This window comes from Panthera pardus, unplaced genomic scaffold, assembly GCF_024362965.1.
Source record: "Panthera pardus isolate Hobbes unplaced genomic scaffold, ASM2436296v1 HiC_scaffold_8, whole genome shotgun sequence".
NCBI lineage: Eukaryota > Metazoa > Chordata > Mammalia > Carnivora > Felidae > Panthera > Panthera pardus.
In genome coordinates this window covers 99,817,876-99,842,474 of record NW_026527013.1, presented here as the reverse complement: position 1 = coordinate 99,842,474, position 24,599 = coordinate 99,817,876, and the positions used below count along the sequence as shown (strand labels likewise).

General features: G+C 35.6%; 1 protein-coding gene across 1 annotated transcript in view; it reads right to left on the bottom strand.

Moving 5' to 3' along the window:
• Positions 1 to 24,599, bottom strand: part of SDHAF3 (succinate dehydrogenase complex assembly factor 3) — a 65,777-nt gene that overhangs the window by 7,550 nt on the left and 33,628 nt on the right. The window lies entirely within an intron of this gene.

Below are 24,599 nucleotides of genomic sequence, written 5' to 3'. Positions count from 1 at the left end.
TATCGGGTATATTATTTGCAATATCTTCTTCTATTCAGTAGGTTGCTTTTTTGTTTTGTGGATTGTTTCCTTTACTGTGTAAAAGCTTTTTATTTTGCTATAGTCCCAATAGTTTATTTTTTCTTTTATTTCCTTTGCCTCAGGAGACGTATCTAGAAAAATGTTGCTACCGCCACTGTTAGAGAAATTACTGTGTTATCTTCAAGGAGTTTTATGGTTTCAGATCCTATATTTAGGTCTTTAATACATCTTCAGTTCATTTTTGTGTATGGTCATAGAAAGTGGTCCAAGTTCCATTCTTTTGCATGTGGCTATCCAGTTTTCCTGACGCCATGTGTTGAAGAAATTTCCTATCGCACACTCATTCCTCCTTTGTCAACAATTAATTAACCATATAATCATGAGTTCATTTCTGGGTTTCCTGTTCCATTGATCTATGTTTCTATTTTTATGTCAATACCATATTGCTTTAATTACACCCACTTTGTAATATAATTTGAAGTCTGGAATTGTGATCTCTCCAGTTTTGGTTTTCTTCTACTTGCTCTTTTAAATGGCAGCCTTTTTTACTGTGCCTCAGGGCAGCTGGCACTGGTGTATGCTAGATGGCTTGCAGCCCCTTGAGGCAGCAGTCCTGTCAGGGTACCCAGCCTCTGATCTGTACTTCAAAATGTAGAGAAAGCATAAAGTCTGGTTCTCACCAACAACTCTGCTGCCATTTGGCAGAGTTCTAGGGCTCATTCCTTTACATTCTAGTTGCTCTTTTATTTTATTTATTTTTAATCATCTTAATGTTTATTTCTGAGAGAGAGGGAGACAGAATCTGAAGCAGGCTCCAGGCTCTGAGCTGTCAGCACAGAGCCCAATGCAGGGCTCGAACTCGTGAACTGCAAGATCATGACCTGAGTAGAAGCCAGACGCTCAACTGACTGAGCCACCCAAGCGCCCCTCTAGTTGCCCTTTTAAACCACAACTTTTTTTTCTGGGGCCTAGAGAAAGCATATCTGCTTACTGTCCCTCAGTACTATACCTCCCCAGTATAGTTTGCAGTGGCTGGAGGCAGGGGTTCCCTTTGCTACCACATAGAGAACAGCAAGAGAGATGGAAATTGTACAGAAACTGTTCCGTCATCCCTCTTTCTTTTTTTTTTTTTCCAGGAGGAATTGGTCTATAAATAGTTGTAGATTTGGTATGTCTATGTTGGCAGCAAGGTCTTAGTGTCTCACCATCTTGGACTGGAATTTCAGATACTACTTTATAACCCATTAACAGTAAATGAACTAAATGTGTATGTATTAGCATGAATGGATGTCCACAACAGAATCTTAAAAGTGGATTTTAGAAAGTTATTCATTTGTAGAAATAGGAAAACTGACACTCAAATTCACATGGAAATGTTAGAGGCCATGAACAGCCAAAACAATCATAAAAAAAATAAATTTGGAACATTCACAGCATTCAGCTTCAAAACTGACAAAGCTACATTAAATAATCAAAACAGTGTGGTACTGGGTTTAGGATAAACATATAAACCAAAAGAAGAGAAGTGAGAGTGCAGGAATAAGCCTTAGACATACGGCCAACTGATTTTCAACAAGGGTGTCAAGTTCAATGGGGGGAAAGAATAGTCTTTTTAAGAGATACTTCTGGGGGCACCTGGGTGGCTCAGTTAAGTGTCTGACTTCAGCTCAGGTAATGATTTCACAGTCCATGAGTTCGAGCCCTGCGTCAGGCTCTGTGCTGACAGCTCAGAGCCTGGACCCTGCTTTGGATTCTGTATCTCACTCTCTCTCTGCCCCTACCCTGTTCGCGCTGTCTCTCTCTGTCTCAAAAAGAAATAAAACATTAAAAAAAAAAAGATACTTCTGGGAAAACTAGATTTGTACCCTTCCATCATATACAAAAATTAACACAAAATCCATGAAATTTCAGACCTAAAAATAAAATTGTTTTATTTTTATTTTTGAGAGAGATAGACCATGAGCAGGCAAGGACAGAGACAGACACACAGAATCTGAAGCAGGCTCTAGGCTCTGAGCTGTCAGCACAGAGCCCGACATGGGGCCCGAACCCACAAAGTGGGATCATGACCTGAGCCGAAGTTGGAAGCTTAACCAACTGAGCCACCCAGGTGCCCTGGAAATGGACTTTTAAATATGACCCCTAAACATAAGCAACAAAAGAAAAAATAAACTGGGCTTCTACAAAATTAAAAGCTTCTGTGCACCAGAAAATATTAAGAAAGTGAAAAACTACAGAATAGGAAAAAATATTCACAAACTATATAGTTGATAAAAATGTCAAGACTATATAAAAAATTCATACAACTCAACAACAAAAAGACAACAACCCAATTTAAAAAGTGGGCAAAGACTTAAGCAGACATTTCTCCAATGATGATATATAAATGGTCAACAAGCACATTCAAAGATACTAAACATCATTAGGGAAATGCAAATCAAAGCCCTGTTGTGTTGGCAAGAACCTAAAGAAAATGGAACCCTTGGACATTGCTAATGGGAACACAAAATGGTATAGCCACTGTGGAAAACAATACGACAGATCCTCACAAGGTTAAAGAATTACCACATGATCAGCAATTCAACTCATACATATATACTCAAAATAAATAAAAGCATGAATTCAGATACTTCTACACCTCTGTTGATAGTAGCATTATTCACAATAGGTAATATGTGGAAACAACCCAAGTGTCCATTATGAGATGAATGGATAAACAAAACCTGATCTATATATACAATGAAATAATATTTATCCTTAAAAAGGAATGAAGTTGTGGTAATTCTATAACATGGACAAACCTTGAAAACATTACGGTAAGTGAAATAAGCAAGACACAAAAGAATATTATAGGATTCCACTTACATGAAATATGTAGTATAAGCAAATAGAGAGACAGAAAACAGAATAGAGGTTACCATGGGTTGGGAAAACGGGATTTATTGCTTAACATGCATAGTGTTTCTGCTTGGGTAAAAAAGGTTTTGGGTACAGATAGTGGTAAACGATGCACAACACTGTAAATGCAATTAATGTTCATGAATTATATGTGCAAAAAAGGTTGAAATGGCAAATTTTATGTTCTATATTTTTTATCACATTTAAAAAAAGGTTATGCAAGAAGTTCTGCTTCAATTAATGGTGAGGTAGCGTCTATCAGAACAACCCCACAAGATAAACTTGTAAACTCTGGACAGATAATCAAACAACAAACCCAAGACACTGGAGAACAACCAAAGCCACACAGAAAATAAGAAAGAGTTGACTCCAGAAAATGACAGAGAATACTGGATTAGGCTCCCATTTTTATGACTTTTTGTCTAAGATCCCAGTTGGTACTGAGAGGTAACTGAACAATCAGAGGACACTGTGGGATAAGCACAGCAATTGGAAAATTATAAGGGGAAATCTCAGGAAAAAAGAGCTACTGAAAGGGAACCCTGCAAATAAACTGCCAAAATCTCTGGCTAATCCCTTAACCATGAATGCTCAAGACAAGACTCAAACAGCCCAGTTAAGGCATAAAAAGAAAGGAATAGAAATTTCAGCAGCTTCTTGTCAAAGAAGACACAGAGCTTAGAATCTGAGTTCTGCCAGGTAACTGCTTAATAAAATCAATACACTTTTGAAAAAAATAGTGGAATAATGTCTCTACAATGTATCTGTCATTCAGTGTCCAGAAAAAAAAAAAAAAAAATCCAAGATTACTAGAACCATGAAGAAACAGAAAAATGTGATCCATAATTGAGAGAAAAGACAATGTCTGAAATGATTCAGACATTATTGGAAAAGGATTTTTTTTTCTCCACACCCAATGTGGGGCTCCAACTCACAACACTAACATCAAGAGTTGCATGCTCTACTGACTGAGCCAGCTAGGTACACCCAGTGGAAAAGGATTTTAAAGCAGCTATTATGACTATGTGCAAGTAAGTAAAAATTTTGTCATAACAAATGCATAGATGAGAAATCTCAAAACAAAATGAGGAATGAGTAGAACCAAATGAAAGCTCTAGAACTCAAAAATGCAATATCTGAAATGTCAAAAACCTCACTGAATGGGCTTAATAGCATAAGGTTTTCCATATTGGAGTTGAAAGAAGAAAGATTCAATGAACTTAAAAACATCAGAAGTTATCCAATCTGAAAGAAAAAAAAAACATTAAATAAATTTAAGATCAATGTTATGTGGGATAATGTTAAAACTTTTACATATTTAGGGACGCCTCGGTGGCTCAGTTGGTTGAGCGTCTGACTTCGGCTCAGGTCTCTATCTCACAGTCCAGGGGTTCGAGCCCCACAAAAGGCTCTGTGCTGACAGCTCAGAGCCTAGAGCCTGCTTCAGATTCTGTTATCTCCTTCTCTCTCTGTCCCTTCCCTGCTTGCATTGTCTCTCTCAAAAATAAAAAAACATTAAAAAAAATCAAAATATAAATTCAAAAAATCTCTTGAGAAAAAGGAAATACAACACACCAAAACTTACGGGATGCAGAAAGGCCAGTTTTAAGAGGGAAGTTCACAGTGATAAACAACTATATTAAGAAACACCTCAAATAAAAAAAATAAGCCTAACTTTACACCTGAAGGAACCAAAGAAAATACTAGGTCCAAACTTCATAGAAAGAGGGAAATAAAGATCAGAGCAGAAATAAATGAAGTAGAGACCAAAAAAAGACAATAGAAAAGTTGAACATAACTAAGAGCTGCATTTTTTTAAAGATAAACAAAACAAACATTTAGCTAGATTTGCCAAGAAAAAAAAAATACATTACAACCAATACCACAGAAAATACAAAAGATAAAAGAGACTACTATGAACACTTATATGCCAACAAATTGGGACAACCTACAAGATATGGATAATTTTTTAGAAACATACAACTTACGAAGACTGAATCATGAATAGAAAATGTGAACAGACCAATTACTAGTAAGAAACAGAATCAGTAAAGTCCAGGACCCAATGGCCTCACTGGTAAATTCAACCAAACATTTAAAAACACCAATCTAACTCAAACTCTTCTAAAAAATAGAAGAGAGAATATTTCCTGTTTTACTTATTTTACAAAACAGCATTACCCTGATACCAAAACCAGACAAAGACACTGCACCACCAGAAAATTAGAGGTCAATATCGCTGATGAACACAGCTGCAAAAATCCTCAACAAAATATTACAAAGCCCAATTCAACAATACATTAAAAGGATCATACACCATAATCAAGTGGGATTTATCCCTGGGACATAGTATGGTTCAATATCCACAAATCAGTGTGATAAATCACATTAACAAGGGATAAAAATCATATCATGTCAGTAGATACAGAAAAAGCATTTGACAAAATTCAATATCCATTTATGATAAAAACTCTCAAACTGAGCATAGAAGGAATGTACCTCACCCTAATAAAGCCCATAAAGAACAAACCCACAGCTAACATCAGACTCATTGATAAAAACCTGAAATCTTTTCCACTAAGAACAAGAAACAAAACAAGGATGCCCATTCTCACCACTTTTATTCAACACTACTGACAGTCCTAGACAGAGCAATCAGGCAGGAAAAATAAAAGGCATCTAAATAGGAAAAAAAGAAGTAAAACTGTCTCTACTGGCAGATGACATAACATTATAATAAATATAATGAAGACTCCAGCAGAAACTGTTAGTACTAATACAGTAAAATTGCAGGATACAAAATCAATATACAAAAATTAGTTGTATTTCTATACACTAATAATGAACTATCAGAGAAAGTAAGAAGACAATCCTATTTACAAATGCATCAAAAGGAATAAAATTCTCAGGAATAAATTTAACCAAAGATGTGAAAGACCTGTATACTGACAACAATAAGACCCTGGTGATAGAAACCAAAGACACAAATAAATGGAAAGGTATTCCATGCTCATGGACAAGAATTAATATTGCTAATTAATATTAGGTAGTATGTTCATACTACCCAAAGAAATCTACGTTTTTCAATGCAATCCCTACCAAAATTTCTGTGGTACTTTCAGAGAAGATGTGTATAGAACCACAAAGTATCCCAAATAGCTCAAATAAACTTGAGAAAAAACAACAAAGCAGGAGGCATTACACTTCCTGATTTCAAACTATACTGCAGAGCTATAGTAATCAAAACAGTACAGTGTTAAAAAAAAAAAAAAAAAAAGACACATAGATCAAAAGAACAAAATAGAGAGCCCAGAAATAAAACCATGCCTTTATGGTCAACTTACAACAAGGGAGCCAAGACCATACAATGGAGCAAGGACAGTCTCTTCAATAAGTGGCGCTGAAAAAACCGTACCCCTACCTTACTCCATACACACAAAAATCAACTCAAAATGGATTAAAGACTTGAATGTAAGATCAGAAACCATAAAACTCCTAGAAGAAAATAGGGGATAACTCCTTGACATCAGTCATGGCAATGATTTTTTGAATTTGATACCAAAAGCAAAGGCAACAAAAGCAAAAATACACAAGTGGGACTGTAGCAAAACAATCTTCTGCATAGTAAAGGGAACCATCAACCAAACAAAAAGGCCACCTATGGAAAAAGAAAATATTTACAAATCATATCTGCTCAGGGGTTAATATCCAAAATCCTTTATCCAATATAAAGGAATACAACTCAATAAAAAAAAAAAATCTGATTAAAAATGGGCAGAGGGCCTAAATAGACATTGTTTCAAATAAGACATACAAGTGATCAACCGGTTCATGAAAAGGTACTCAGCATCACTAATCATCAGGGAAATGCAAAACAAAACTACAGTGAGATCTTCACCTCATACCTGATAGAACAGCTGACAATGAAAAGATCAGTGTCGGGGAGGATGTAGAGAGAAAAGGGAACTCTACTGCACTGTTGGTGGGAATGTAAAGTGGTGCGGCCACTGTGGAAAACAGTATCAAGTTTCTTCAAAAAATTAAAAATAGAACTACCATATGATCCAGCAATTTCACTACTAGATGTTTATTCAAAGGTCAAGAAAACACTAACTTGAAAAGATATCTGTACTCCCAAGTGCATTGAAACACTATTTACAGTAGTCAAGACATGGAAATAACCTATTTGTCAATGGACAGATAAATGGATAAAGAAAAAGTACTACGTATTCAAATCTGTTGTACATATGAAACTAACACAATATTATATGTCAATATCTCCTTTTTTAAAAAATCTGATGACTCAAACTCATGTTTGTTTAGTGAAATGAAAAAAAAAAAAAAAACCTGAGGAATGATCAATACACATTTTGGGTGGAAAGACTATCACAAACAGAAAAAAGAACACCCCTTCTCCCAGCATTGCTTACTAGTCTGCCCCATGTATTTTCAACATTCCTTTACTGGCAGGATACAAGAAGAAAGTAAAAAATATACAGATATAGACATATCAACTTTGGGACAATAATATGGGGTATCCAGATACAGGAAGAAGCAGCAATAAAATAAGAATTTTCTAACTAGGTCCCCTGCCAAGGAAATCTACCTCCAGGGAGGGAAGAAACTCAATAGAAAAATACACCACATGAGCTACAGCATTCCTTGGTTTCAAGTTTGGTCACGCTAGCCTCTAAAAATAAAGCTATCCCAGAATTTTCCTTAAATTAGAAGACTTATGGTCTGTCGATGAAAGAAAAGAGGAAAAGGAATGAAAAGAAAAGAAAAAGGAAAGAAAAAAAATGCACTGTGTTTCCTCAGGGTGTTAAGCCATCATGTTGTGCTGTTACAGCAGCCCCAGGAAACTAATACAGCAGTAAACTACTGAAACACGTTGGGAAAAGTCTTCTACAGAAAAAAACTACCCTTCATGCTATGATAACAACTTAGGGTATAACCAAAAGGAAAATTCGGTGCAGTTTGCTAATTCCATTTCTCACTAGAGTTTCTGAAAAAGCAAAGGACCTACAGTACCAGTTTATCAGTGATAAAATTTTCTGAGACTAGTTCTGCTTTCACTATACTTTCTACCTCTCTACCTGTGTATTAAACATGAATCCAGCTGATACCACTAAATACTGGCAACAAAGTGAATAGAATCTGTTAGATTATGACTTTAATGTATATAAAAGATAAAAACACATTGTCAGTTTAATACAATTATCTCTAAAGTATTAGTAAACTGACTTCTATTGCACAGGGTTTTTTGTTTTTTTTGTTTTAAAGAATAAAAGTGAAATGTATGAGATTTTTTATCAGCTTTGGAAATTAATAAAACTAAAAGGATAACCTAAGAAGAGAAACCACAAGATGTACCCCTTAATGGAAATACTTATCACCTATACCAAAAATCAACCTATACCTAATAAGCCTATACATCTAACCCAACTTACAGAATAATGTGTTAAACATCACTATGGAAATTCAATCGGCAAAATCCAAACAACAAAAAACTACAAAACGCACCCGAATCTAAGAGCTAATAAAGGGAAATTAATTTTAAAGAGAGAAACCAAGAAGACACCACCTTAATCAAATGATCAAGGTTAACATCACCAGTAATATGTGATATTGACAGCTTGGTACCACCTGATAATACTGCCCTGAGAAGGGTATACTACCCTCTGTAGTATTTCTCCTATTAACGTACAACCTCAATATAATCGTAAGAAAGCATCAGACAAAGCACAATTAAGGGACTTGTCACAAAATACCGGTAGTTTTCAAATGTTTTAATGTCATGAAGGCAAAGACTAAAAACTGTCATAGACCAGAGGAAACCATGGCAACATGATAGCCAAATGCACTGTGGAGTACTGGATTAGGCCCAGGAATAGAAAAAAAAAAAAACAAACATTAGTATAAAAACTGGTGAAGCAGAATATACTAAGTAGTTAATGATATTATACCAATATTAATTTCTTAGTTCTTATAATTACACTATAATTATGCTAGATGTTAACATGTAGGGAAGCTGTACTATTTTTGCCACTCCCAAGTCTCCCAAGTTAACTCCAAAAGTTAAGTTTTTTTTTAATTTCAAAAAAAGGGAGATTTAACAGATATATCAATTACAATGTATCAATTTATTTGGATTCTTATTCAAATAAAAACACTAACAGAGATGACTAGGAAATTTTAACACCTGATTGGATGTTTGAGGATATTAAGAATTACTGCTAATTTTGGAGGTATAATAATGGTATTATCACAATTTTAGAGTTTCTTTTAGAGATAAATGTTAAAATACTTGTGAATAAAATTATATGCTTGTGATTTGCTTTAAAATAATCTGAGGATGAGGGAAGAAAGTCGATGAAGGTACAAATGAAACAAGATTGGCCATAGTTGATAAATGCTGAAAGACACATGGTAGTTTGTTATATCCTCTCTACATGTGTATGTTTGAAATTTTTTCCATTAACTAAAAAAAATGTGTGTATATATATATACATATATACATATAACTTAAAATAAAATCAGAGGCAAATTTAAATAAACAGAATTAGCCATATATAAATACCATTCAACTAAAACTATTTAAATCACTCCTAAATTTCAATTATGCATTTGAAGTTCAACTTGGCTACAAAGCTTCCCAAGCACTGGAAAGCTACCTTCAGCCTAATCTAAGCACAAGCCTGTGACTCTAGAGTCTCCTCTCATATTGCTTTAACTTCTCTACCCAAAAACCATAGCTCACAATTCTTTTTCTTTCAATGAATGAGGGACATTGTGTCTTTAATGCCAAATTTAAATTAATTTCAATATTATCTGTTCTTTGCCATGTCAACTTCTAAAATAAACTTTTTTTTTCCTCATAAGAGTCATCAGCATTCAAAGAAGAAAACTAGTTTGCTTTGACACTGTCCTTTCCTAATCCTGAGATCTTTATTTCTAATGAGGTCATGATGATTGCCTAGGTAACAAAGTTTTCTCCCTTTTAGTTCCTATTGTTAATTCATGTTGTTTTATCCTCACTCTCTCCTATTGCCAATTAACCATTTCTTTAAGTTTCTCCTTCCTCAATAGTAAGTGTTCATTAGAGAACACACTAAGGTTCTTTAATGGAAAAAAAAAAAGCCTACATTTATCAGCAGTTTTTCTTCTCTCTGTTTCTGGAAATATTTCTTAAATACCTTACCATTACAATAATTTTTAAGCCATACATATTTTTTTAAATCTAAGCATAACATACCAAAATAATTTTTAAATAGGTTTCACAGTTTCCTTACCAAAAGAATAGGATTTCATCTTGATACTTTAGCATGTGCTAGTGAACCCTGATTAAATTCACTTAGTGTACCATTAAATTACGACTTGTATTCATAATGTGAATCACTGGATTTGCACCACCTGCCCCACAAACTAGCATCAAAGTGGAATACGATTCCTTTTACACCTGGCATAAAAAAATTAAGACTGGTTGGTTCTTATGAACAAACCTGGGCCATAATTTTTTAAGATGCCAATAACAAACACTGTTAGTAAGAGAGTAACATTTGAACACAGGACAGTGATAGAGTCACAGAAAGCCAGGAATCAAGTACAAAAATCTATGGACTGTTGACAGCAGAGACTATTGTGAGTGATAGGAATACCAGGACAGAAGAGCTATTAGACCCATTCATATCTTTAAAAAGTCTTATATGTATATAGAGAGATATAAGGGTTGGTCAAATTAAATATGCTACACCTGTACTATAGCATGCAACAGTTTAAAAAAAGCCCCCCAAGGAGCACCTGGGTGGCTCAGCTGGTTAGGAGTCTGACTCTTGGTATGGGTTAAGATCATGATCTCACTGTTCCTGGGACTGAGCCCCACGCTGGGCTCTATGCTGACAGCATGGAGCCCACTTGGGATTCTCTCTCTCCTCTCTGTTCCTCCCCTGCACACGTGCTCTCTCTCTCTCTCTCTAACTCAACAACAACAAAAAAGCTCCCCAAAACATGTGAAAAAAGCAACTTGCAGAATATTATGTAAATGTCATTTGTGTATGTTTTTAAATATGTACAAATTTATATATGTAATAGAATATTTATATATTTATACATGAAAATGAAACTGAAAGGATGCCCACAAAAGTTTGAGGGGTGGTCTTTCATATTTTGTTCTGAACATTTCACCTCTGTAATGTTTTGATCTTTAAATATTATTTAATATATATTATAAAACAATTAAATGGAAGGAAAACAAAACAGAAGCTTTATAGGAGACATTCTGGAGTGGAGGAAGTTACAGCTCTGGTTTTTCATGATTTGCCCTAACAGCAGAAACCAAATCAATTTGCCATAAACATTAACGAAAACTCAAATTCTCACATTTTGTTTAATCACAGATTTACTACTTGGCCCTTGTTGTTTAAAACAAAATTGCAACTGAACAACCCAAAAGACAGTCAGAAATGTTTTAATTCTGTAAGAAATCATAATATGATAATCCAAATTGTCAAACTCTAAATTAAAAAAAAAATAACTGTTTCACAGAACAGTTTTAGAAAAGCTAAATTTAGAAAAGCATTTTTCATAGGCCCCTTCTAAAAGTGATAACAAGTGGTTTAAGAAGCCTATCTTTCTTTTGAACTACATATTATATATATTATTAATTCCCCTTATAAGGTAGGCATATATGGTGTTGCCATGCCCACAATTTCCTGGAAAGCTAAAATAAGTAATTTTTCAGAGTTTTGCTAAATTAAATTATTTGTACTCCTTCAATGTAAACTCCAAAAGAGAAAGACACCTACTAGATCCCTCCCAAAAATTATTTAATTACTGTAAAGCTTTATTCAGCAACATCAAACCAAAAAAGTTTAGAACATTTAGTCAAGCTTTCCCCGGAGAACTGATTAAAAATGCCATACCTCCTGAAGGAACAAAAACAACAAAAACACCCCCCCCATAAGAACCTGAAAGTTACCTGAATTACAATAATTCAAAGACACCTTAGAGATTTGAAGCACAGCTGCCCAAGTCATTAATACAGAATATTTAATATTACAGAAAAAAGGAATCTATGTTGTCAGTAATAAATTTGATTTTTTGGTTCTCTGACAGATTTTATTATTTTCATGTCAGTGATGACAGATCATTTTTATGGCACAAAACATATGAAATACCACCTGTGTTATTTCCTAACACCCAAATAGTTATAATCATCACACTGATTCACAGAATGCAAACAACAAGAAAAGAAAGTAGCATCAGTGTCATGAATAACTATTTCTCAGGTGTCCATGAAGCTGGGCCCCTCTGGAATCAAGTTCCCCAGGTTCCTCTGCCCAGTGAAGGGAAATAAACTCAGGATTCACTTGTGACTCCAGGGATTAGCAAAAAAAAAAAAAAAGGTGGTAGCTGCTACTCACAGCACAGCAAAAAGAGAGAGAGAGACACTAAACACATTAACATGGAAGGTTCCTTCCTGGCTAAGGATGTAGTAAGGAAACGTAGAGAAGGTCTGGTTCACAAATGTTCTTTATACTTGTTTACAATGAATTCTGTATGTCTTTGACATTAGACACATACAAATCAAATATTTCACAATAGCAGAAATGAGAAGTCAGTAAAAACTAAATACATTTCTGTTTATGTTTCATTCAAAAGTTCCTGGAAGCTTAATACTAGCATCGTACTTAAGATGAATATTTTTACACAAGGTACCTTACTTAAAAGGCAACTCTTTACTGCCTAAAAACATACACATAATATTTCAAAAAATATATTACCCTGATCATTTTTTAAAACTATGAAGGTAAGGGGCTCAGTTGATTGAGCATCTAACTCTGGACTTAGGCTCAGGTTATGATCTCATGGTTTGTGAGATCAACCTCCATGTTAAAAGAAAATTTGAGGAAAAAAAAACTATAAAGGTAAAAGTATTGTTTGTACCTTTTATGCTTTATTTAGGAACTTTATTCTTTCATACCATGATTTGCTTTGGTAAGTTTTATAATACTTTATTATGTTCTAGATATAGAATTAAATGTATAATACTATGATCCATTAACACAGGAAATTTTAAAATGATAAAAACTATTATCAAGCTAATAACCTGGACATCTCTATTAATCAGAAGTACCAAATATGTATAGTACAGGATTATTGTGAGAATTAAATGATTAACAGTTAATATTTTTAAAAGGCATTTGTATTCAGTGTATAAAATACTGCAGAATTCTCTTTGTTGGTTACGTGTCTTTGTGAACACTCTTGCCTAGAATGTTCTCACAGCCAGCTTCTTACCCTCAAGTCACACCATAAATGTCTCTTCCTCAGAAAGGCCTTCCTGACCCCTTCCTATATAACCCTGGCACTCTTTTCCTTGGTACCGTACATTTCCTGCTCAGTACTGATCCTAATCTGATCTTTTCATTTCCCCCACTAGAATGAGAAGTCCATGAAAACAGGGACACACTTATTTTTTTCACTATATTCCCTTCATCTAACACGGTGCCTATATCAAAGAAAGTGCTCAGTCATTACCATATTAATGATAAATAATGAATGTTGTCCAAATATCTACCAGAAACTGCTCTTTCAGGGTATTAGAGATACAAAGTTAATGCCTAGTCTTCAAATACACCTACTTTATCTAGTTTTTCTTAAAGATTCATAACTTAAGATTTGATATCTTCAGTGTATGGAAACATCCATACACACCCCAATATCTTATTTCTCACTGATGACATTTTCAAAGGTTATCTTTGCTCAATGGTTGTTAAACATTTTGGTCTCAGAACTTTATACTCTTAAATACAAGGTAAAAGTTTTTGCTTAAGTAGATTATATCTACCAATATTCACCATACTAGAAATTAAAACATTTTTAAATTATTCATTAAAATGTATTATCAATAAACTCAATGTAACAGCACATTTTTATGAAAAATAACTTTTCAAAAACAAAACCTCTTAGAAGAGTGATGCTGGGGCGCCTGGGTGGCTCATTCGGTTGAGCGTCTGACTTCGGCTCAGGCCATGATCTCGCGGTCTGTGGGTTCGTGCCCCGCGTCGGGCTCTGTGCTGACAGCTCAGAGCCTGGAGCCTGTTTCGGATTCTGTGTCTCCCTCTTTCTCTGACCCTCCCCTGTTCATGCTCTCTCTCTGTCTCAAAAATAAATAAATATTAAAAAAAAAAAAAAAAAAGAGTGATGCCGTTTTATATTTCTGCAAATCTGATGACTGGTTTACTCAAAAGGCAGCTACAGTCTCTTTTCTGTTGTACTATGTAATTTGGATTGAAGTATATGAAGAAAATCTAACCTCACATTGATTAATAGTTGGAAAAAGGATCCATTTTTAGTACTTTTTCTGATAATTGTGGATAATATTGAGACTACACCAAAACTAAACAAATGGTAGTTTCTGAAAGGTTGTAATATACCATATATCAATGAATTTTTCCTACTCTATTACATTAAAATTCATCATTCCATTTCACCCTTTGAATGAAGTTTTTATCCCAACGTGATTCTGTAATACCATGCACTGGTCATTTGTAAAATAGTGCTAAGTTATGCCAATCTCCCAAATGCTGACATTTTACTACACAATATTTTTAAATTACATTTATTAATATCACCACTGATAAAATGAGAAAAATCTTTGTCTTGGGAACTGTCAAGCTTACAGTGCTAGATACAAGTTTTCCAAAATCCTAATTTTTTACCTAAAAGGTCAAATTTTATCTTTGGCAATCAATATCAGTAATTTTCCATGAAGTAATAGGCTCACTCCACTAACTTTTGAAAAAATGTCTGCAAATACCCAAGTCCAAATAATGATTACCTGCCAGTTCTTTTAGGTAAAAATTGTATACAATTTAAAAAATGAGTAATTTAACTTGCAACTCAAATATCTTTATCAGTGCTTTGACTCAAGACAATCATTATACTTTGGTATGAAGCCAAACTGTTTCATGAGTACTTCCTGTTTCTTCACACAGAATATTAAAAGGACATGTACTCAAAGGTAAAGGTTTAATAAAGTAACATTTACTGTTTCGTTAGGCACATTCTTAAACAAAATTCGCTTTTAAAAAAATGCAAAGGATTTCAGGGAAGATCCAGAAGAGGATCCTGAGCTCCCTTCATCCCAGACGCAACAAGATATCAGCTACATGTACACAGCTAGCTCTGAAAATGACCTGAAGACTAGCAGAAGAGACCTTCTGCAAGTAATCAGAGATAGGAGCCCACACTGAAAAGATAGGAGGGGTGGAGACTCCAGCAAGACTAAATATAAATGGGAGGACACCCCAAGCACAGAAAAGTCAGAAGATCAGACACACACTGGCAATGGTGACCACATTGAGAAGATCAGTCCCCATAACACCTGGCTTTGAAAACAAGTGAGGCTTAACTTCAGGAGCTTTTCAAATAAGTGGGACTTAATTCCAGGCACTTTAGAATTCATTGGGCTTAATACCACGGAAAGTCAACATTGATAGGAAACTGAGTCCCTGACCTTAAAGAGTCAGCATGATAATAAACTGGGCTGGAGACACAGCACAGAAGCAGCACTTTGAAAAGTGCCTAGGAAATATGTGAATGAAGTTTATTTACTAATCTCAGAACCTGTGCTGAAAGGGCAGGGATCTTCAGGAAGTTTCTCCAAAAACAAAGTGGTAGCAGGTCCCAACCTAGATAGCCAGACATTTGTGGAAGCCAGCACTAACAGCATCTACCTTGCTAGTACCATATGCCTGGCCCCTACATTTCCCTGAGGACCCACCCATCCAGCCTGCCTGCCTTGGCGGACTTCTGTCCAAAGCAGCTCCAGCCCCACCACACCCTGCAAGCAGCCTCAGCAGGGACCATCGCTCCAAAGTGACTACTGCTCTGAGGAGAGGGGTAGGTAACCATACACACCAGCATGCCCGCAGTTCTTGTGTAGCTGGGCCTCTCAGCTGGTCTGGTTGCACAGGGAGAAAGCCCTGCCTTTCAATGCACCTGCAAGTGTGGCTGAGGGGTTAACTGCAGGTACCTAGTCTGACTGCTGGCCCCACCCACCTGCAGGCTTGTGGTGGCCCAGAGAAGCCTCTCAATAGCACAGGGACCAAACCTGGCCAGGTACACCCATAGCAAGCTAAGCAGGTCATTGCAGGTGGCTGGGCTGAAACCAAACACAGTCACAACAGTAGGGTGCATGCAGTCCACACAGAAGATACCCTGGAGCACCTGGTTCTGATGACCAAAGGGGACTGGGCTCCAGGGCACCACAGGATCTTCTGTACACAAAGCCTCTACTGTCAAGACCAGGAGATGGAACCGACTTCTCTAATACATAGGAACAAACACAAGAGTTAGACAAAATCAGGAGACAGAGGAATATGTCCTAAATGAAAAAAAGAGGACAAAATGACAAAAAAAAAATGGATGAAATAAAATGGAGACAAGCAAAATGTCTGATAAATAATGCAAAGTAATAATCATAGATACCCACTGGACTTGAGAAAGGAGTGTTAAGAACTGAGAACTCAGAGAATATAAAAAATCCATAGAGCTGAATAATTCAAGAAATGAAAAAAATACACTAGAGGAAATCCACAGATTAGAGGATGCAGAAGAATGGATCAGCAATTTGGAAGATAGGATAATGGAAAGCAACTAAGATGAACAGCAAAAAGAAAAAAATAGTAATAAAAAATAAGAATAGGTTAAGGGAATTCAGTGCCACTATCAAGTGTAATAATATTTGTATTATAGGGATTCCTAAAAGAGAACTGAGAAAGAAGGGGACAGAAATGTGTTTGAAGAAATAATAGCTGAAAACTTCCCCAATTTGGGGAAGAAAACAGACAACCAGATTCAGGAAGCACAGAAATCCCCTAAACCAAGATTAACCCCAGGAGGTCCACACCAAGACATATAATAATTGAGATGGCAAAAAGTAATGATAAAAAATTCTAAAAGCAGCAAGAGAAAATAAAAGAGGTATATAGAAGAGTTACAAAGAAACTTCATAAGATTATCATAAGACTGTCAGCTGATTTATCAGCAGAAACTTTGCTGGTATATTCAAATTCCTAAGAGGAAAAAAACCTGCAACAAAGAATACTCTACCCAGCAAAGTTATCACTAAGAATAGAATGAAAAATAAAGAGTTTCCCAGACAAACAAGAGTTAAAGGAGTTCATCACCACTAAACCAGCCTAAGAAATGTTAGAGGGGCTTAAAGTGAAAAGTCTATAACCAAAAGGAAATTATAAAAGCAAATATATAGTAAAGGAAATGTAGTAGATTAATCACTTATAAAGCTGGTATGGAGATTAAAATACAAAAGTAGTAAAATGAATTATGTCGATAAAATTAGTCAAGAGACACTAAATAAAAAGATGTAAAATATGCAATCATATACACAAAATATGGAGGGGAGGTAAAAATGGAGCACTTTTAGAATGTATTTGAACTTAAGTGACCATCAACTTAATATAGACAGATATACACATGTATACCACTCCAATGTAACAACAAATAAAAAACCTATTATACACACAAACAAAGCCATCAAACACAGGCAAAGAGAGCAAAAAAAGAGGAACCAAAAGAACTATAAAAACAACCAGAAAACAGTTAACAAAATGGCAATAAGTACATACCTAACAAAAATTACTTTAAGTGTAAATGGACTAAATGCTCCACTAATAAGACATATGCGACTGAATAGATTTAAAAAAAAAAAAAAAAAAAAAAAGATCCATCTATATGCTGTCTATAAGAGACTTGCTTCAGACCTGAAGATACATACAGGTTAAAAGGGGGAAAAAAATGGAAAACATAGATCATGCAAATGAAAAAAAAAAAACAAAAACAAAACTTGGTAGCAATAATTATATCAGACAAAATACATTTTATTTTATTATTTTTTTAATGTTTATTTATTTTTGAGAGAGAGAGAGAGAGCTCAAGTGGGGAAGGGGCAAAGAGGGAGACACAGAATCTGAAGCAGGCTCCAGGCTCCGAGCTGTCAGCACAGAGCCCAACGTGGGGCTCAAACTCATGAACCACGAGATTATGACCTGAGCTGAAGTCAGACGCTTAACCAACTGAGCCACCCAGGCACCCCAGACAAAACAGATTTTAAAACAGACTATAAAAAGTCGACAAAGTGTACTATGCAATAGAGGGAACTATCAAACAAAAAGACATAACAAGTGTCAATAAGCACCCAACACTGCAACATGTAGATAGATAAAGCAACCATTAACATGGAGAAATTGACAACAATATAACAATAGTAGGGAATTTTAACATCCACTTACATCAATAAATAGATCAGACAGAAAGTCAAAAGGAAACAATGGCTCTGAACAACACAACAGACCAGATGAACCAGATATATAGAACATTCCATCCCAAAACAGCAGAATATACATTATTTTCAAGTGCAAATGGACTATTCTCCAGGATAGAACATATGTTAGGCCACAAAATAACTCTCAATAAATTACTCAAGAGACACAAAAAGATATAAAATACGAAGTCATATACATAAAACGTAGAGGGGAAAGTAGAGTTAAGAAGATTGAAATGTCATGCATCTTTTCCAACCACAATGATATAAAATTAGAAGTTTAAAAAAATCTAGAAAGGACACAAATGCATAGAGGGTAAGCAACATGCTACTAAATAATGAATGGGTTAACCAAGAAAGCAAGGAAGAAATAAAAAAATACATGGAGACAAGTAAAAATGAAAACACACAATCCAAAATTTTTGGGACACAGCAAAAACAGTTCATAGCAATACAGACCACCTCAACAAAATAAAAAATCTTAAAGAAAAAGAATAAAACAAAGACTAAACTAGTAGAAGAAAGGAAATTATAAAAGAGATTAAAGCATAAATAAATGAAAGAGACTAATACACAACACACACACACACACACACACACACACACACACACGAAAAGATTAATGAAACCAAGAGCTGGTTCTCTGAAAAGATAAAATTGATAAACCTTTAGCCAGACTCATCAAGAAAAAGAGGACTCAAAATCAGAAATGAAGAAAGAGAAATAATAATTGACACCATAGAAATACAAAGAACTATAAGAAAATATTATGAAAATGAATATGCCAACAAATTGGACAATTTAGGAGAAATGGGTAAATTCCTAGAAATATACATCCTTCAAAAACTAAATGAGGAAAAAAATAAAATCTGAACAAATCAATTGCTAGTAACAAAACTGAATCACAAATCACGAAACTCCAAACAAAAGTCCAGGACCAGATGACTTCACAGATGAATTCTACCAAATATTTAAAGAAGAGTTAATACCTACTCTTCTCAAACTATTCCAAAAAATAAAAAGGGGCACCTGGGTGGTTCAGTCAATTAAGTGTCCAACTTTGGTTCAGGTCATGATCTCACAGTTCGTGAGTTTGAGCCTCATGTCGGGCTCTGTGCTGACAGCTCGGAACCTGGAGCCCACTTCAGATACTGTGTTCCCTCTCTCTCTTCCCCCTCCTGCTTACAATCTCTCTCTCTCTCTCTCAAAAATAAATAAAAACATTAAAAATTTTTTAAATAGAAAAATAAAAAAGAAAAAGGAAAAGGAAAACTTCTACAAGACCAGCATTACCCTGTACCAAAACCCAACAAAGACACTATAAAAAGAAAACCGTAGGCCAATACCCCTGGTGTGTGTAGATGCAGAAATCCTCAACTAAACAAACCAAATTCAAAAATACATTTAAAATACCATTCACTATGATCAAGTAGGATTTATTCCAGGGATGCAAGGGTGGTTTAATATTCACAATCAGTGTGATACACCAAAATCACAAGTATAAAACCATACGATCATCTCAATAGATGCAGAAAAAGCATGTGACAACAGAAAAAGCACAACCATCCATTCATGATAAAAGCCCTGAGCAAAGTGGATTTAAAGGGAACATACCTCAACATAATAAAAGTCATATATGAATAACTCACAGCTAACATCATACTCAATGGTGAAAAACAGAAAGCTTTTCCTCTAAGATCAGAAACAAGGCAAGGATGTCCACTCTCACCACTTATATTTAACATAGTACTGGAAGTCCTGGCTATAGCAATCAGCAAATAAGAAAAAGAAATAAAAGGCATCCAAATTGGTTAGGAAGGAGCAAAACTGTCACTATTTGCAGATGACATACTATATAGTTATTAGAATGAATGAATTCAGTAAAGTTGCAAGATACAAAATTAACATACAGAAACCAGTTGCATTTCTATAAAGTAATAATGAAGTAGCAGAAAGAGAAAATAAAAAAAAAAACAAAACAATCCTAATTACAACTGCACCAAAAAGAACATAACTAGAAATAAATTTAACTGAGGAGGTTAAAGACCTATACTCTGAAATTTGCAAGACATTTATAAAAGAAATTGAAGATGACAAAAGGAAATGTATACCATGTTCATAGACTGGAAGAATATTGTTAAAATGTCCAAACTACCCAAAGCAATCTACACATTCAATGTAATCCCTATAAAAATACCAATGTTTTCAAAATACCAATGTTCTTCACAGAACTGGATCAAATAATACTAAAACTTGTATGGAACCACAGAAGACCCTGAATAGCCACAGTAATTTTGAAAGAGGAAAACAAAACTGGGGATATAACAACGCAAGATTTCATGATATACTACAAACTACAGTAATCAAAACAGTATGTTACTGACAAAAAAAAAAAAAAAAAAGACATATAGGTCAACAGAGCAGTAGAGAGAGCCCAGAAATAAATCCATGGCTATATCATCAATTAATCTATGACAAAAGAGTCAAGACTATACAGTGGAAAAAAGATATTTTTTTAACATTTATTCATTTTTTGAGAGGGAGAGAGCACAAGCGGGGGAGAGGCAGAGAGAGAGGGAGACACAGAATCTGAGGCAGGCTCCAGGCTTTGAACTGACAGCACAGAGACTGACATGGGGCTCGAACCTATGGACTGTGAGATCATGACCCAAGCCGAAGTCGGACACTAAGCTGACTGAACCACCCATGCGCCCCAACAGTATTTTCAATAAATGGTGCTGGGAAAACTGGACAGCTATATGGAAAAAACAATGAAACCAAACCCCTTTCTTATACCATATACAAAAATAAACTCAAAATTGATTAAAAACCTAAATGTGAAACCTGAAATCCTAAAACTCCTAAAGAAAACATAGGCAGTAATCTCTTGGACATTACCCCTAACAATGTATTTATGGAGAGGTCTCCTTGGGCAAGGGAAATAAAGCAAAAAATAAGCCACTGGAACTACACCACAATAAAATGTTCTTGCACAGGAAAGGAAACCATCAACAAAGCAAAAAAGCAATCCAGTGAATGGAAGAAGTCATATTTGCAAATGATATACCTGATTAGGGTCTAATATCCAAAATATATTAAAAAACCCCTACAACTCAACACTAAACAAATAAACAAACAAACAATCCAATTCAAAAATGGGCAGAGGACCTGAACAGACATTTCTCCAAAGAAGACATACAGATGGCCATCAGGCACATGAAAAACTGCTCAACATCACTAATCATCAGGGAAATGCAAACCAAAATCACAGTGAAATATCACCTCACATCAGTCAGAATGGCTAGTAGCAAAAAAAAAAAAAAAAAAAAAAGACGTGGAGAAAGGGAATACTTATGCACTGTTGGTGGGAATGTAAACTGGTGCAACCAGTGTGCAAAACAGTATGGAGGTTCCTAAAAAAATTAAAAATAGAAATACCATGTGATCCAGTAATTCCACTACTGGGTATTTATGCAAAGAAAACAAAAACTTTAATTCAAAAACATACATAACCCAATATTTACAACACCCAAGGTACAAAAGCAACTCAAGTGTCCACTGATAGATGAAAGAATGGAGACAAGATACACATACACACACGCAAATGTAAACACACACACACACACACACATATACACACACAATGTAATATTTCTGGGCCCCGAAAAAGAATGAGGTCTTGCCATTTTCAACTACATGAATGGACAGAGGGGGTATTACGCTAAGTGAAATAAGTCATATGGGGAAAGACAAATCCCATATGATTTCACTTTTATTTGGAATCTAGAGAACAAAATGAACAAAGGGAAAAAAAACTTCTTAAATACAAAGAACTTATAGTTGCCAAATGGGAGATTGGGGTAGGGTGGGGAGGGATAGAAATGGGTGAACTGATCAAGGGGATTAAGAGGTACAAACTTAGTTATGAAATAAGTAAGTCATGGAGATTAAAAGTACAGCATAGGGAATATAGTCAATAATATTGTAATAATGTTGCACGGTGACAGATGGTGACTACACTATTGTGGTAAGCACTAAGTAATGTATATAACTGTCAAATCAGTGCTGTACACTGGAAACCAATATGACATTATTAACTATATACTTCAATAAAAAAAGAAAACTGCAGGGGACCCTGTGTGGCTCAGTCGGTTAAGTGTCCGACTTTGGCTCAGGTCATGATGTCACGGTTCATGGGTTCGAGCCCTGCATCGGGATCTGTGCTGACAGCTCAGAGTCTGGACCCTGCTTTGTGTCTCCCTCTCTCTCTGCTCTTCCCTCACCATGCTCTCTCTCTCTCTGAAAAATAAATAAACATTTTTTAAAAATTAAAAAAAAAAACCCTGCAGGGCGCCTGGGTGGCTTAGTGGGTTAAATGTCCCACTCTTGATTTCAGCTCAGGTCATGATCTCATTGTTTGGTTCTTAAGCTCAAGCCCTGTGTCAGGCTCTTCTTTGACAGTGCAGAGACTGTCTGGGATTCTCTCTCTCTCTCCCTCCCTCTCTGTCCCTCCCCTGCTTGCTTGCTTGCTCTCTCTCTCAGAAAAAAATTTTTTTTTAAGTGAGGAAAAGAAAACTGCAAGTGCAAAGCCTTTTACCTGTGCCCTGGCCTCAATTTGTGCCCAAGTGCCATTAATTTTACCCATCACTAGTTCTGAACCATTAGTTGCACTTTTATTTTTTTAATTTTTTCTAATGTTTATTTTTGAAAGAGAGAGGGACAGAGGGTGAGCAGGAGAGGGGCAGAGAGAGAGGGATACACAGAATCTGAAGCAGGTTCCAGGCTCTGAGATGTCAGCACAGAGTCTGATGTGGGGCTCAAACTCACGAACCATGAGATCATGACCTGAGCTGAAGTCAGATACTCAACCAACTGAGCCACCCAAGCACCCCTAAACATTATTCTAATGAACCAAGTAAGAAAGTGTAGCATTATCATTGTCACAATGATATTATATGAACTACCCAGAAACCACTTATCTATAACCAAAAAAAAACCCAAAAAACAAATAATCACTAAAAGAGACTGTATGATTAAGTGTATAAAAAATGAACTTAGGGGGCGCCTGGGTGGCTCAGTCGGTTGAGCATCCGACTTTGGCTCAGGTCATGATCTCGCGGTTCATGAGTTCAAGCCCTGCATCGGGCTCTGTGCTGACAGCTCAGAGCCTGGAGCCTGTTTCAGATTCTGTGTCTCCCTCTCTTTCTCTGACCCTCCCCCGTTCATGCTCTGTCTCTCTCTGTCTCAAAAATAAATAAATGTTAAAAAAATAAATTAAAAAAAATGAACTTAGGATATTTACTGGTAGGTTCAAAAAGAAATAACAGGAAAAGAAAACAAAAATTTGTTTATAAAACAACACAATAAAAAACTAAAAGGCATGAGGAAAACACAAAGCTGAAGTGTACAACCATCCTTAACACTCCTCTTTAAATGCCTTGGCATGAAAAACAGCACTACATTTTATAAAATGTTATCAAGCATTTTCAAGTGACAGAGTAACTGGATCAAATGAGTATTTTGATCCCCTAAGTGTGACGTTATGGTGGAGAAAGTTCTACCATTACAAAAACTTAGTTATAAAAGCCCATATACGTCACTCAGTATGTGTAATTATTTTTGGACTTGCCATTTCTTCAAATTCCAAGGATGGTGACTATTATTTCTACTATTCTACAAGATCCTTCATCATCTGGCCCCCGCTTATGTCACCAGCCTCATTACAAACTCCCTATAGTTCCCAAATACATCCCATTCTCATTCCTGCATCAACAGCAGGCATATATTGCCTCTATTTGGAATGTCCTTACTCATTTGGCATAAGACTTCAAGATTCAGCTCATGTGTCACTTTCTTCTCCATTACATCTGTACCCATACCCCATTTGCCTCTGGTGCTCCCCTGACACTCTGCATACATTCTTTAGAGCACACATCTTACAGCAGGTTATTTATGTTATGTTCTTCATGTAAGACTTCGAAGGCAAAGACCTGGAGGCAAAGGAGCAGGCCTAGACACTCACGCCTCCAGAGTCCAGCATTACAAAGTTTTAATATATGTTTATTAAAGAAAACAAGCAGGGAAAAGGAATAAAATGTGCTGGCCAACTAAAACCCACGTTCTCAATTCACCTGACAAATTTTGTCTCACAAGGGAAATCACTAATTTAGCATTACAGTCTGTATATTACCTCTTACATTTCACAAAACACACAACTTGACAAATTTGAATGGATGAACTTGCAAATCTAAGTACCAGAATTCAGATCCTGATTTGTCCCAATGAAATGAAGATACTCAGTATTAATAAAAATGTGATTATCTGGGGGTGG